Source organism: Lygodium microphyllum, chromosome 1 (genome assembly GCF_053477565.2).
Source record: "Lygodium microphyllum isolate KBCC chromosome 1, Lygodium_microphyllum_v1.1.10, whole genome shotgun sequence".
In the NCBI taxonomy this organism is placed as follows: domain Eukaryota; kingdom Viridiplantae; phylum Streptophyta; class Polypodiopsida; order Schizaeales; family Lygodiaceae; genus Lygodium; species Lygodium microphyllum.
This window is the reverse complement of record NC_141135.1, coordinates 91,801,491-91,816,870: the sequence shown is the minus strand read 5'-3', so window position 1 is coordinate 91,816,870 and position 15,380 is coordinate 91,801,491. Positions and strand designations below refer to the sequence as shown.

Here is a 15,380-nt window from a genome sequence, read left to right as displayed (position 1 = left end):
TCCATTTTTGGTGTCTCGTGTCTCTCTTCTCCTCTCTATTCCTCCGTTCCTCATCTCCTTCGTACACTGTTCAACATGGTATTAGAGCTGCTTGCATCCGATGAGAAAGAATCGTTTGATGACGACGAGCTGGACTAGACAAAAGGGCTAATTGGTCGCAATTGAGGACTAAGCGAGCTTCCCCTCTTTGCGCTAGATGTCCAACTAGAAAACCCTACCTGATGCTGCTCCTCAACCTACCTGGACCGAGCGTGTTGTGCTCTAGTAAACCACTCCAACAATCCAGAGCACAGTTTTCCAACCTCCCAAACGATCCAAAGTGCAGATTTCCAGCCTCACAAGCCTTAGGATAGATGCCAAATGCATCAGGCCCCTCTGAAAGCCCTAGGATGTGAAGCTCTGCGAGGAGTCACGATTCAATACGCAGAAACGTGCCGAATCTGGCGTTCTAGGAGAGGAGGAGGACGAATCCGAGTGGATAAAATCTACATTTTTTATCGCATCGCTTCTCCCCAGCTTCGGCTTGACGGGAAAAGATGGCTTTGACAAGAAAGCCAATCTCCCCCAAACACAGTAGAGAAGCATCGCAACAAAGCTTGCCACGAGGTAGGCTTGGTGTAGGGTCGCTGCGAGGGCAAAGGTGATGCAATGCGATGGAACGGGAGCTTAGGGGAGGCTCCTGTGCATCGAGTGCCTGAGAGAAGGGCCCTGAGGACCTGAGAGAAGGGCCCTAACGAGTTGTGAGGTGGTGGAAGGTGCCATGCCAACAGGGTGTACAACTCAAAGGCGGGCAGAATTGCTAGCTGCCAAGGTCATGGAAGCTCTGCAAGAAGAAAAATTGGGATGAAATCAGGTCCTTTTACAAGCTCTACAGGTGTCTCAAGTTTTGTCTGGACCGCAAACGCACTGTCAGCTCTACTGCGGCTCTGAGCAAGGACTTGGAGGAGGCATACTGCTCTATCCTGAAGCTATCTCTAGGGTGCTCAAGTGTTCAACGAATTGCTACAGAGCTGATTCCGAGATATAATAAATTTTGTCCAAGTGTGATTGATCTTGCATCTAATGCCTTGATACAAATTTTAGAGTGGAGTGAGGACTTAGTTTTCCAAGATGAGGATTTTGATGGTGTTGCATTCAAGACTGTGAAAGAATGCTTAGTAGGCATGCTAGAACTTTCAGCTTCTGAAGTACCAGATATTTCTAATATGTCAATAGCAGTGTGTCATAATATAGCATACTATTTGCTTTGTCGACTGGAAGGAAGAGATTTGATAAAGTGCAACCTTGCTGAGGAAGTCTCTCCTTTTCTAGAGGATGACTCGTCCATGCAAGATAGACTATTGACTTTGGTGTCCTACAATCTAGTGAGGTTGTTTTATCTTCATCCACAGATGATTGTTTGTCTTTGAGATCTTTCAACCCATTTGATTTGGATCCGGATTAAAAGAACCATAAGAAGTCTAAGAAAAAGAGATTGCAATAGCAGAACAGAGTATAGGGGAGGAGCATCAGGATACTGAAAATGAAGAGAATGGGGCAAATTCATCCTCGGATGTCAAGTATAGTCCTCGTTCTGAGGATAACAATGAAGCAACTCCTCTGACAAACATGGAAAGTGAGGATGCTAAGATATTACCTGAAATATCTGAAAATCAAGGGTCGAAGACATTGGTGAGGTTGTGGAAGCTAACTTGGAAGGTAATGTCAACTCTAGGAGTGACTCTCTGTTGCATCCTCATAATGAACTTCATGACATCAAAGTTATAACAGGCCAATCTATTGGTTCATGAAAAGCCTCAAAAAGGCATATATTCTTTCTAGCTGATGAGGGTCTATATTCCAGTAACAGGCCAATCTATTGGTTCATGAAAAGCCTTAGAAAGGCATATATTCTTTCCAACTGATGAGGGTCTATATTCCAGCTGATGACACATTATTTAGTTTATATTATTTCCAGCTGATGAGTGTCTATATTCCAGCTGATGACAAATTGTTTCATTTATATTCTGTTCATGGGGCCCCACATGTGTTATGTTGTCTATAGAGCGGCGTCGTGAACCGTCTTTATAGACCTTGTGTTGTTTTAATGTCTATGTTGTTCTAATGTCACTGTAACGTTTTTCTTTAAGTTTTGATGTGACAGATATACTGCTTACATCCCAAGTTCAATTGCAGGAATTTCTTGGAGATTTTATCTTTTACAGTAATCTCACTTATCCTTAATATACCTTCTCCGTTGATGTTGTAATTCATGAGTGATGTAGCTCCTTTGATGCCTAGGAGTGATAAAGCTCTTTTGATGCCTCTGAATAGGCTGTTGTAATTCAGGAGTGATGTAGCTCCTGAGTGATGTAGCTACTTCTCCATTGATGTTGTAATTCACGAGTGATGTAGCTCCTCTGATGCCTACGAATAGGCTCTTGTAAGTTCAACTTTGTAATTTTATATTTTGAATATTAATATAACGGTAGGCCTATATAGAGTTGTGGGTTTTTCCCTTGAGCCCCCAAGGGTTTTTTCATCCATAGTAAGGGACCTTTATTTGAGTGGGGGTGTTAGCTATATATAGTCTGTTTATATATAGAGCCCCAGGTCCCCTCTATATATTCCTATCATGTGTGCTCAGTTGACACACTTCTGGGGTTCCACTTTCGGTGTCTCGTGTCTCTCTTTTCCTCTCTCTTCCTCCATTCCTCGTCTCCTTTGCGCACTGTTCAACACTTAAGGGTACAGCACTATAGAGCCGCTTAATCGAAAGTTTTGAACTCTTGACCTCTCGTTATCCTCACACCCACATTGTCAATTAACTGGCCACCTATTGATAGTTCAAGGGAGATCATTAATAAATCCATACTAGTCAAATTGCAATCTTAAACTTATGTAGGTCATACCTCAAATTGTTGTTGGAACACAACCATGCTTGTCATGCTACTCATGAGCATCATGAAGCCACCATTATTGTGCAACTTATTCCTTAAAGTTACATTGGTCTTGCACCTCAATGATCACTATGTAAGCAATGAGTCTAATAGAACTATATTGAGGATGTGAAGGATATCGTATATCATAAGGATACTGGAGTCCATCACATCACAAATGTTCAAATTGCATGTAATTCAAAAAATGAATAGAACATAGATCTTATAGGGCACATCATAGAATGGATTAGACGAAGAATGCAAAGGGTGCCATGTGTTTTGAGAAGCTAGGGACACAAGGTCCTACTACAACCTAGGGATCAAGGCAACCTCACCAATACCTTCTATTCCTACCCTTGTTCTTGTAACTGTGTCACCTCTCTCCACCAATGACCACCTCATAGGCACTATTTCCCCCCCCCCCTCCCCTCATGATTGGTGCATGGCATTACAATCTTGCTTATTCTTTGATTGTTTCACATCTCCTTCTCCCTCCTTGATTGTGCTACATCATTTATCTTTGTCCAAAATCAATACCGCATCACAAATAAAAATTTATGCCATGAGTTTTGGGAGGCTTTTCAAATCCTTGAGGATGCATTTAGATTCCATATTTAAATAGGATATAAGCACATAATATATGCCAAACAATGCTCCTTAGAAGGCATTATATTTGTTGTAACATGTCTCTACCATGTTTTCTAAGAGTTATGCATCTACCAAACCTAATTTCAAAACTCCTTGATCAAAATGCTTAGTTGGCTTATACAATGTTTATATGCACCACATCCAAGGCCATCTTTCCCTTGAAATAACGAATTTACAAATCTCTCTCTCTCTCTCTCTCTCTCTCTCTCCTATTGCTACCTTGACATACTAATTAGAATCCAGCTCTACCCATGCATATGGTAGCGTCTAAACCATAAGCAATGGTACATGCTTAGAATAGTTATACAGTGTCAATGCCAGGATGAAAGAGATAGTACTTGATTTCCCATGTGGAAATTGTTTCCATGCAACCAATTGTATATCACAATTGCATGGAAGAAACTTCTCTCCACATAAAGCAAGAAGCACTTTTGAGTTACAAAAGATTTGTTTCTAAAGCACACATTCAAAAATGTAGTAATCTCCAAAGAGTAAAGAAATGTAGCCCCTTAAGTCCTCTTGTAATCTCCAAAGAGTAAAGAAATGTAGCCCCTTAAGTCCTCTTGTAATCTCCAAAGAGTAAAGAAATGTAGCCCCGTAAGTCCTCTTGTAACTTGGCTATCACATCAACTAGAGAATGTCTTTAGGGAAAGAAAGAAGAGAATAGTGAAGAGCTTTGGGTCAAGTCCTTAGAATATGCCTTACAAATAAGGTCTTTTATATGCATTGAGGACTAGCTAGACTTATCTCATGAGAATCATTACCTTATTCATTATACTAGGTTAATTTCTTAAAACATGTCCAATCCTTAATATAAGTGAGTAGCTTCTATCCTCATTTCATTGCAACATTGTGGGAGAAGTAAATATCAAAGAGGAAATTTGTGAGGAAATAAGCTAGATAAGGGTTGTAAGATGGCAAGGAGGAGTAGGCCCCATGAAGGCAAAGAGGGTAGAGAAGATAAACAAGAAAATAGGAGGAGGGTAGGGAATGCATACTTATTGACAAATTCTTGCCATAATCTTGATAGCAAAGGTCAAAGAGAGTATGTATGCTAGAAAACGAAAATATACAACTCACTATAATACTGCAATGTAACCCCCTAATAATGGAATGTAACAAGATGACAATCAAATAAAGTAGGGGAGATAAAAACATAATCACTATGATAATAGATGATGTACTAATTTGCCATTTATTCTCTAAATGGTTAGTGATGTAGGAGATAACTTTGGACCACTATCTTTACTTGCATCCTACTTCCAAATAAGTACTCATATTGGGTATTGGAGGCATGTGTGGAGAGTAGCCATCACTAATCCAACTTGTGCATGTGAAGTTGATTATCCTAGATATCTCTTTTCACTAGACTCCCATTAAGATTCGGAATATAGAAATGAATCTTTCTATTTCATTTAAGGACACTTTATTACTCTAAGGTTTTCAATGATAAGTTAGGTGCCAATATTGTCAATTTGAGAGAGAATGGCCAAAGGATTTTCATCTAGTTAAAGATATTTCATCCTAGCTTCTAGTTTTATACTTAACTATATTATATGATAATTGTAAGTATTTGAATTTTCACGCCTAAACCTTCTCACTATAATAACAACATTATGTGATAATGCACTATTGTTATGATTATTGGATATTAACACACATTCACCCTTGTCTACACATGTATGTAGACATACACACAACATTTATTGGCATTGCTATTAGTGTGGCTATTGGAGCTATATATAGCTCACCCTATCTAGACTAGGTCTCACCTATATATATGTAGATTGTGATCAATACGAAATAGTATTTGGGAGTGTACATTGTGTGTCTCTTCTCTCTCTCTCTCTCTCTCTCTCTCTCTCTCTCTCTCTCTCTCTCTCTCTCTCTCTCTACATCTCAACATGGTATCAGAGCTATCACAATCAACTACAACCAATTTCTTGAAAAAGACAATTAGAAAGTATATCTATGTAGTATCTCTTCAATTCTTGTTTCATGTTCTTTTCATGCTTAAATTTGATGTATTGTGCATGTCATGATCATCTTATATTATGAATTTTAAGCATAGAAGAAGTTCACTCGATTATCATTTAGATTGCAAGTATGTTGAATTTTAGATATGCCTTGCTTGGACACCCTAAAAATTCTATTTGGGAAACTCTTAAGGAAACACCAATATATGATGTGCTAGGACTTGCTGTCGTGATGCTGCGCATCTGAGCCGTGAACACCTCCATTTTTGTTGTGCATTTGTGTTAATTTCTGCGTGTGATTCATTGTTTGTGTGGTGCATTTTAATAAACTACATTCAATGTATGTATATATTCCCTTAACTGTATTGCATATTCGATGCTTGTAATAGGAAGGAAAACCTATCCTACCCTTTGTAGACCGTCCTGTTCGTGGGAGCATCCGAGACTTGGGGCAAGCTTACAATGAGTCCTTCACTGAACCAGATGGTAATCAGGACTCTAGTGATAAGGTCCCTGATTTTGTTGAGACTATGATATACTGTCCAAACGAGGCCGTTCGTATGGTTGGTCGCTATGCATCGAAGGAGGAATGGATACATATGGAAACATCCAAGGATTTCTTATCAATAAAGATTTTAAAGCACACATTACAATTTGGGACTTCAAAAGAAAGAGATCAAGGGGACAAGTGTGTTATGAATAACATACTTCAGTTTATTCAAACATTTGTTTGCTGAAACATACACGTGTGAAAACAACAATGAATCAAGGTTTGCTACCCATGTTTATGGAAGAAATCTCATCTTTCTTAAAGAAGGATTTGAATGGCGAAAAGGGGGGGAAAAAGTTCATTGAATCCAGGACCTCCCTGTGCTCGAAATGGGAGAGCTATTTTTGAAATGGGTTGTTATTCTTGGAAAAGGAGGGCATTCGGGATGACTCTGCGGAGGATAAGAGCGAAGGAGTAATGCGAAAGGGGAGGAGTAGAGCTCTAAATGAGGAGGACTGGGGGCGAAAGCAGAGGGGTGACCTCCTTCTTGGAAGATCCTCTGTTGGATGATCCACCCCAGCCCAATGCCTTCTTCTGGTGCGGCCTAAACGAGCAAGCCGATCTTAGATAATAGCTTCTGTAGAAAGGATCCAGACCAAAAACAAAAGGCTTGCTCAAAGAAGAGAGGGCGGGATGAACCTTCTGGAGGGACATCCAGTAAAGCGTGTCGAGAGAAGATGCGCAGAGATCGTCTCAATGACAGGTTCTTGGAGCTAAGCACTGTTTTGGATCCAGACAGACCACCGAAAACAGACAAGGCCATTGTGTTGTCAGATGCACTTCGGGCCCTGAATCAACTGAAAGTAGAAGCACAGCAGCTGAAGGACTCCAATGAGAAGCTTCGAGAGGCCATCAAAGAGTTAAAGACCGAGAAAAATGAACTACGAGATGAGAAACACAGGCTAAAAACACTGAAGGAGCAGCTGGAACAACAAGTGAAAACAATGACAATTCCTCCTGGATATCTGCCTCAACCCCGCATCTTTCAAATTCGAAACAGGCGGTCTGCACAAGGCACGTTGGGGAAGAGGCGGAAGGATGGCATTCTGGTTATGAATGAAAAGATGTTTTTCATTATCCACCTCAGAGGGGAAAGGAGGAATTGCTGCAGATCCAAGACGGCAATGCCTGCCACCTCGGCTCTATCATGCTGCTCTGGGTCAATCTTGGCCTTATGAGCCTCATACAGAGCTTATTCGCCCATGGCCAAGGCCCCAACTGGTCCATACGTTTTTTTTCCTTGTACTTGTGAGCTTCCGCCGTGCGACCTTCATCTTCTTCACCCTCTACTTCTCCTCATCACTTAGGGCCGACTGATCTCCCCCGCCATAGTCAGGCTGCTGATCGTAGCTGTTGGCTCTTGCCAGTGGAGTATAGAAAGCCTTACTCGACCTTTCTCATATGCGTTCATACTCTGTATCTAATTTTTGGTTTTGCTAACTTGGTTTATGGAATTTGCAATGACATTATTGGAATCAATTTAAATCAGAAGAGGTAGTCGACAGATACATTGTCGATCGATTGGAATCAATTTAAATCAGAAGAGGTAGTCGACAGATACATTGTCGATCGGTGGTGAAACGAACAAAAAGCACAGATGTAAAGTGGAATCGACTCGCGCTTGCTGTGAGACAAATTATGGTTGATTTCTAGGCAGCTCAGAGATACACATTTCCCTCATTCCTCCATATTTTTCGCCTCTTTGAATCCGCTTCCATAGACTTCTTTACACCAGAGTTCTGATGCTGCTTTTGGAGATGTTTCCTGCTTCACTACAACGCATATAGTTCAAGAGGTATATTTTCAGATGTTCCTTGCTTCACTACAAAATGTATGGTCTGACGATGTCCAGAAATCTGGAGTGTTTATTGTCACTGTGGTTGCAATCGATGTATTGAGGACAACAGAACTGGTAAGAAAAGAATAAGGGAAGAGAAGAGCAATGTATTTCGACAGTTTTCCAAGTGGAAGCTGTGGACTTGTCTGAAAGAAGATGACATAATTGATACAGCGCTGAAGACTGGAAGCTTTAAAAAGACATATCAGAGCTCAAGAAGGGCATTGGGGAGTTATAGACTTGGTAGTTTTCTTTAAGCTATATTGATGCTTAGTTTTTTTTAAAGCTCTTCAGGGTATATTTTGGAAAGAAGATGATCATCTAGTTCATCCTCACCAAAATCATTTGAAGTGCCATTGATGCTTCCAACTGAAGAACCTACTGATTCTGTTCTTCCTGTTTGCTCCATCTTCTGAACACTTCTCACTCTCGTAAGTGTCCTTTGAAGCATGGAATTGAGGCCATGGGATGTTTGCTGTTGTAAGCTGGAGGAAGGGTTATGAATGACATGCCAATTGAAGTTACAGAGTTGGAACATCTTACTATGAAAAGCAAGTTCTTAAGCTTTATTGAAAAGCTTTAAACAAATTGTAATGCTTTGTCATTTATTTTGACTTTATATCCATAAGTCATCTACACTGATCTATGAAAAGAGCTTTATCAAAACTTTGCAACAGTGTAAAGCCGAGAGACGCTTAGCCTATGCAAATTCCTACACAAGCTGAATGTTCAGATTGAGAACTTATGGACCTCTTGTAAAGTTCTTGACAAGCAATATATGATCTTTGGCTTCAAATATTGTGTTATCGAGATCTTCTTGGAAGTCTTTATTTCTTGCTGTACCTTGAACCCCGTGTTCTGCAGCCCTTGCACGAACTCTTTGACATCGCAATCTTTCTTCTTAGTAAATCAATGCTCAATTTGAAGTTCTATGTCAAATGTTATCTCAATTTAGGTATATGGACTTAAAAGAAAAAAACAAATGGGACAATAGCTTTTCGTGCAGACTTCTACAACACAAGTTTCATCATAATTACTCACTTTTAAGATTCTACTAAAATTAGCCAAATCATCATCCATTCTTTGCAAAAATGTAAAGCAATAATGTTTTGATCATTGTTCATATTTATAATCTATGTTGGGTGGATTTATTCTTGCACATATTTTGTCTATTTTGGGTTGCTTTATTCTTGCCCATGTTTCATCTATCTGGGGTCACTTTATTTTGGAGCATGCTTTTAAAACTAAATGTCTTTCTTTACAACATAGCTTCTACATACGACTTGTTATGCTACACTTTTGTTGTCATTTCATATATGGTGTGCAAATTTTGTGATCTCATATTGTGTGTATTCTCTTAGGCAGATATATTGAATTCTATAATTGTCAACAAATTTCCTTCTAAACAATGTTCTATCCCTCACTTTCAAGGACAAGGATTTCTTGGATGAAAAGTAAAGGTGCTGCTAATTCTTGAAGGTGATGACTTGCATGATATGGTTCTTGGTAATTATGAATGTCCACCTCAACCAATTGATCAGGCTCGTGATAATATTCTTATAACTGAAGGTTCTATCTTTGAAGAATGGCAAACTATTTATAATGAGTGGGTCAAATGCAACAAAGGAGCTCGCCAATATCTTCTTTCTGCTCTTCAAGAATCTCTTATGCTTGATGCATGTAATGTTTCAACCTCACAAGCTACATGGGAGTATTTGATAGCAAATTTTGAAAAAAATCTATTATATAATTACTTTATCTTCATAGTCAGCTCACTAATTACAATACAAGGTCAAAACTTCTAAGACAACACATATCGAATCAGTCAAGAACATTATCAATTAGCTTGCTACTCTTGATGCCATTTCACGAAAGAAATTAGTAACACAGCTTCTTAACATTGTAAAGGATCTTTCTTATGATAATATTGTTATCATATTATTTAACAAAGATGGGATCATTTTTTATAAAGCTTGTATATCTTTGAAAGAATATACACAATGACATGAATGACAATATGCAAATCAAGAAAGAGGTATGATCTCACAATAGGACACATAGTCAGAACAAATCAACCAAGATTTACTTGCTTAAAGGCATCCCGTTCCAGGATTTACATGTAAGAGTCATCATGATGGTAACTTCTCTCATCTTAAGTTTCTTAATAGACATTGTTCTTATTGTAATAGAAATGGTCACACTACAAATGATTGCTAGGAAAAATAATATGGTGAAGAACATGGTATTACAAATAAACAACCATGTTTATCTAGAGATTATTATCCTTGTGACTACTGCAAAAAGAGTAATCATCCAATCCATCTATGTTTCAAGGGGCATTTTGATTCAGATCATAATAGAGCATATGTTGCTACACATGATAACACTATTGAAGAAGAAAATTGTATGAGTTATCCCATCTCTCCCAAAAGTATATTTCATGTTCGTGATGGACATATTTTTATTATTGATTATGGTGCTATGAGAAATATGACATATTAGTCCCAATGGTTACATAATTATCATTCTATTCTTGTCAAGAAATTGATTTATTTTACTAATGACACAACTTGTTAAGTCAAAGATATAGGTGATTTATATCTCGGTAATCTTTCTTCAACAAGAATTCTTTGTGGAGTTTTACATGTTCCAAATATATAAATGAATCTACTTTTAGTTGAAAGACTTATAGATATTGGTCTCTTTGTCTGTTTTGACCATACATCTCAGACCTCTTGGTCATCTTTGTACACATATATTTAATTTCACTTCACATGTACGGATTCACTTTACATGCACACAATCATCCTTCTTGATCATGTTTGTACATTTGTATATAGGAGCTTGGGTTTTTCCCTTGTGCTCCCCAACGGTTTTTTCATCTTAGCTAGAGACCTTTGTTTCAATGGGGGTATTAGAGCTATATAGCTCACCCTATCTAGACTAGGTCTCAACTATATATATGTAGACTATGGTCAATATGATGTCGTCTATGGGAGTGTACATGGTGTCTCTCTTCTCTCTCACACATGTCTCTACATATATTCTCTCTCTACATCTCAATAGTGGCAAAGTCAAGCAAGTTGATTTTGAGAAGGAGAATTATCAAGGCCTTATGTTGAGTGTGTGAGACTATTGGTGGAGCTCATAATTCAATGTTGTTATTACCCAAACATAGTTTAAAAGGTGGATCTTATCAAGAGTAAGATGCAATAGAATTAAGTAGTAATTTGCATGTATGAACGGTGGATACATGTAGTGTAATAGGATTGAGACATCTTGGTCTTAGAGAGCACCTTTTAGGTTCCTCTGAGAATGGATGATGTACTTGTTTGCCATTTACACCCCGGATTAATAGTGTGGTAGGAGACAACTTTGGAGTACTATCTCTACCTTGGGTTCGCATTGGATAGTGGGTAGAGATTCTAATATTAATCTCTATCTCAAATCTTGAGAAAATTTCCAAGCTTTAACTTAAATCAAACCCTTGAGATAAAGCTTGGCCATGTGCTCAAGCTTCACCCTAAAGGAAAGATAGTTCAAATTCTCACTTTAAGGTCCCGTTGACGTACATCTTGGCCATGTTCTCAAGCTTGGCCTTATGGGCAAGATAGTTTCCCACTCTTTGTTTGAGATGTCTTTGAGTCAAAGTTGTCCATGTGATTGCCTTAACATTAGTTGCATATGGGACACCTGTAGATTTTGACTACTTGTCATAAATACCCCCAATCTCTTGTACTAATGTTGTTGGCATAGCCACACTGTAAGGGGATTTTAGTTGTTACATGAAATGCTAGAGGTTTGTGCTCATTGACCAAATAGACTCAACTTTGAGCCTTGCTAAAGAGAATAAAACCTAATGTTGTCAGATCTAAGGTGGTGGGCCAAGCTCAAGTACCGAATATATATTTACCTAGCTACACCTATTTTCACAATGCATGCACCTGAGATAAAGGTGGTGTTTGTCAAAGGGATGACGAGACCTTGTTTCATAACAAAGGATAAACATGAGATACTCCTTGAAATTAGGCTAGAAGCAGTGGTCAATATTTTGATTGCTTTATAGTGTATGCTCCAAATGTGTCATATATGCAAGATGACAAGTGGTTAGGCTAATGTTCTAAGTTGTTGAAAAGACCACTGTGCTATTTGCAATAGAAACGTGACTATGAATTCTCGTGATCATCCTTATGGGCCCATACCATTATCAAAGTGTGAGAGAATTGCAAGAAGTACATAAGTGATCATTTGAGATTAGATGTCACTTTGATGGTATCAAGTGATATCAACAAGACCATCACTTACCATAGCAAACATACTCATCAAGGTTGGAGGGAACCCATCTTGATAGATTCTATCTTTATAATATGGTGTATATCTAGGAATTCTCCCAATGTAAAACATTTCGTTGTCAATATTTCGGTATATGATCAAGTTCTTTTGATGATTACTTGTAGCTTGATTTATCAAAGGATATTCAAGGGTCGAATATCATTTAAGTTGAATTTAAGCTTCCTTGGGCACTAAAAATTTATTGAAAGACTTATGAGTCTCTAGTCTTGTAGTACTAAGATTAAAGGTGACATTGCAAATAGTTGAGATGGAAGTAGATAGTTGGTGATTAAGAAAATTCAAGCTAAGCTAGCGAGTGGAATTCTGTGCATACATGTTTCATGCAACGCAACAACCTCCTCTCTTTCTTCTTGGATCCATGAGTAGTATTGATGTTATGACAACTTGCACAATCTCCCTACATTTACACACATACATTTTAGCATGCTATATTGGTATTATTATTCTCTCTAAGTAAAGAGAGTTGTCTTATTTGCGAGCATCACTCCATGCGATTGGCATACCATAGATGGCACAACATCACAATGTCCACATGGTTGCGACTTTTATTTCTTTGAGTATGTTGTAAAAATGAAAGAGTTAAATCATATTCAATTTAACTTTCAATCTAACATGGAAATATAGTTGCATCTCAAAGATAACTACATTGCTAGAAACAATTGAGAATACTTAATCATTGGATATGATTAAACTAAATGATTGATGTGGCCAATAAATCAAACAAGTTAAGCTTTAGTAGACTTCAATAGAAATTTTCTTTCTAGCAATGTCACTTGAAAATGTAGATCATAGGACCTCATGATCTGAGATGGCAAAGAATGAAGAACCAAGGCACTTAAATGTCATGCAAAGAGAGATGGAGACCTAAAAGCTCTATACTACCATTTAAGCAAAGCATTAAAAGCAAACATTTCGAAAATCTAAGCTTATCCAAAGCTTACTACAATAAACAAGGACTTATAACATATCTGAGATGAATTTAGTAGGAAATTATAGCAACCAACTTGTCCATCTTTGGTAGGGTTTCGGAAAGCTTGATCGGGAACATTGCAAGTAGGAAGCCAAACACACTTAAAACAAAATTGAATATCTATGGACTATTATAAAAGGGCAAGAGCATCCACTATATAGATCGTGGGAAAAATATGCTAGAGCTAAATTAAAGCGAGCTACCTCATTGTAACATGAATTGTGTAGCTACTTGATTTTTCCTCATTGTACATTGTTTTTGCATCATCCAAAGAGTTTATTGGCATCACTCTAGTCGCTTCTTTCTTGTCTTGTCGAATTGATCCCAAATGAATAATACCTAAACACATTATCCCTCAATCAAGGTACAGTAACCTCATGCCCAGAGAGGCAGCTCATTGTAACACAAATAATCCATGTACTTGATTTTTCCTAATTGCACATTCTTCTTACATAATACAAAATTTCTTGTTGTCACTTTGTTCACTTATTTCCTGTCTTGCCTAACCAATTTAGAGCAAAAAGTGATTCAAAAAATAAAATTTTGTTAATCCCACATGATTAAGAAAAGGGCCAAAGAGAGTTTGCCACGTGTGCAAGAATATGGTGTTCTTGTCTCCTCTTTTTTGGAGATAGTAGGATCCACTTCGTGATTCTCTCCTTCTTTTGAGCCAAAATCTCCAAAGTTAACATGTTTTGGTAGTCCCGAAGTCCTTATTTACTTATAAAATCTAACAAAGGGCATAATAAAGATGTTGTGAAGTTAATGATGACTTTTTTGAAAGTCAAGAACTTTTTGGTACCCAATATGTTTTCATTAGTCTTCTTAATATTCATTTTAAGTTCATTCACCTTTCTCGGTGAGCTTCTTTCTTTGCTTTTTAGTTCATTCACCTTTCTCGATGAGCTTCTTTCTCTGCGAATTTAATTAAAGTATGGCATCTAGAAGTTGCCCTTCTCATTTAGTAAACTCTTGCACCATCGATAGCCAGGGAGCTAACGAAAATTGTGAGCCAAAGATGTTTAGCATAAACGATTGGATTACCATGCTGCCCTCTTGCAAGGACTCTCACAAGGTGAAAAGAAAAAAATGATTACATCACTGGTGGAAGGGATGCATCATTTCTTTCAAAATTATGTTTGAAGGGTGGTTTATCAAAGTGCAACATGTTTACATGGCCAAGGATATGCACTTGTCTCCAAATGAGCTTGTTTCGCATAGCAAACACATTGTAAGTCTTGAGTTGATAGTGTATGTATTTTTTTTTCATTTAAGCAAGTACTAATAATGAATTCTTGGTTGTAGATATATTTATTTCAACAAGTACTGAATGGCAACCTTTGGAAAGCTTAAGTGGAACCATTTATGCGATTCATAATATGTCCACAAACATTATCTATGCTTATCAGATTGTAGGTAATTTTACTAAGGCAAGGGTTTTTATATATTATGCATATTTCATGGCTTTGTGGATACGAGTCGGAATCAACTAGTGTGATTGCCCTATCCAAAATCAACTCAATACATTGCTCCCTTTTCCACCGCATATATGAGTCAAGGTACGAGAAAAAATGTAACAAGTTTGTAAACTTAAAAAGTGTCCCTAAAAAAACCAACAATATGAAAGATACTTACATTCACCTATCTAGCTTGAGTATCTTTCAATCTATTGTCCTGCAAACATTTGAAATCACTCTCCATTGATGCTAGAAGAGGCATATTCCACGGTGGATTCTGTAAGGTTCTTCAGTGAATTCCCTAAAATTATATTTATTTACCAAGGCTCGTACACAAGGTGGATTCCTTGTGCGAGAAGTTGATGGGGACGTCTATCCCTTTTGGGCGTCAGATTAATTTAATGTGCATGTGGGTGATTCCATAGCATGTGATTCCGCAAAATACATATCAAATTAATAAACATTTATAAGTTTAAAATGCACACTCAAATTAAATTAAGGTTAGGATAGTGTTCCAACCTCTTTTAATTATTTGTAGCTAAAGATTGCTAGGTATTCACTATTGTTTGTTTATTTTATTTATAAACAATTGTGAATGCTTCAGTTGATGTATAGAGTAGGTGGTGATGGCTTTGGATAGCACTAGGTGCTAGTGTAAGTCCAAGCGTAAA

General features: G+C 37.8%; 1 pseudogene; it reads left to right on the top strand.

The window, feature by feature from the left end:
- The first annotated feature begins 6,555 nt into the window (after positions 1-6,555).
- On the top strand, positions 6,556-7,270 carry LOC148041402 (transcription factor ILR3 pseudogene; annotated as a pseudogene).
- The last annotated feature ends 8,110 nt before the right edge of the window (positions 7,271-15,380 follow it).